We start from the raw sequence: 1,627 nt of genomic DNA, 5'->3' as shown, positions 1-1,627 counted from the left end.
TATCTGGCTGTGACTGGGAGCCTGAGGAGGAAGGGCTGTGCCACTGGTCTGCCACAGCCCAGGCTGGGCCCCTGTGATAGACTCCTCTGTCTGCATCCATTGCCTACCCCCCCCCCATCTATTTCTTCCCTCCAGCTTCCTGTTGGTGCTGCATTTATGCAATCCTGGCACTGTGGCAGCTGGGCCTGCATGGGACTGGGCACAATACAGTATGCTAAGTACCCCTCCCGGTTACCCACCACCATAAGCCACTGCTGCTGCCATCATGCCACACGGTATATCACAGATAGCTGCTCTGGGCCAAGCCCCCTTGCATCCAGTATGGACTAGTACTGCCACAGCAGCAGTAGCTCATTGTGATGGGTGAAACGGCTACTTGGCATACTGGAGCCCTGTCGTGTGCGAGTCTGGTGGCCCTGGTGCCAACAAGAAGCTGGGGAGGGGGTGTGTGTGCAGGGGAGGGTGAAGGAGTCTGCATGCTGTGCAGCCCAGCCTGGTCCTGGCTGCAGCAGAGTGGAATGGCGCAGCCCTCCCTCTCACACTGTGGTTAGTGGGCTGGATAGGATTAGTTGGCAGGCCAGATATGGCTCATGGGCTCTAATTTGTACACCCCTGGGGTAAGGGGTGGAGGATGGTAGAGAGCCAAACCCAGCAACATAATAAGGTTCTGCTGTGGCATGGATGAGGCTCATTCATTCCTTACAAAGGAACATGGTGATCATGCTTAGGTGGGACCTCTGCAGACTTGGAGGCCAGCTCTACTGTGCTACTGCTTTGCCAGGTTTTCCATTATTTTCTGAACACGCGAGGACTCTGGATTCACTCGGAAACTAAGCTTAAATCTTCATGGGCAAGCATCCTGTTCAACTGTGTTTTCCCTGTTTTGGAGTGATAGTTGCTATAGGTCTGTATACAGCAGAAGTGTGTAGTTGTGCATGTATTTGGTTACTCTAAACCGAGGCTTAGCTTTTCCATGTCATGACCGTAGATGCTTTTCTGCATGTAGAATTTGCTAATGGCAGGGAATGCTTAGCAATCAGAATAACCTTGTTTACAAAACTAGATTATCAGCTCTGATCTTTTTCCTATGCTTATTGGTCTTGTCAAAGTAATATCCTACATAGGCTAGGGACAGATATGCAAAAAGCCTGAGCCTGAATTGATTCAGTCTTTGCAGGTTAGTCTAACCTAGCTAGGCTAAATCAGTTTTGTAACTAGACAGGCATCTCAGAAATGCAGGCACATGCCTGCAGTGGCTCAGGCTAAAAGCCAGAAGGGGTGGGGGGGCACTAGAGCAGCCATCCCTTCCCTTGTATAGAGCTGATCTGAGGGGGGTGTCACCAGGCCCCAGCAGGATGCTGTGATTAGGGAGGGTGTCGTCTTGTCCCCCCCCACCCCCAACGGCCTAGTGGGGAATGTTTATCACCCCTAACTCAGTTCTTTATCATCCAATTAAGAAAACAGAGGGACATTACCAGCTATCTGTTGATTCTGCTTTTATCCCCTGTGCCATGAGGTAGCCAGCATGTGGTCTGCTAGCTAATGCTGAGAGGTCTGTGAGGGATGCCTGCTTAGCAGAGAGCTGGGGGGCAGGCAGGGAGCAGAAAACAGGCAGACACCTGCAGAG

This window comes from Gavialis gangeticus, unplaced genomic scaffold (genome assembly GCF_001723915.1).
Source record: "Gavialis gangeticus isolate Ggan-Ray unplaced genomic scaffold, GavGan_comp1, whole genome shotgun sequence".
NCBI lineage: Eukaryota > Metazoa > Chordata > Crocodylia > Gavialidae > Gavialis > Gavialis gangeticus.
Note: the sequence above shows the minus strand (reverse complement) of the source record.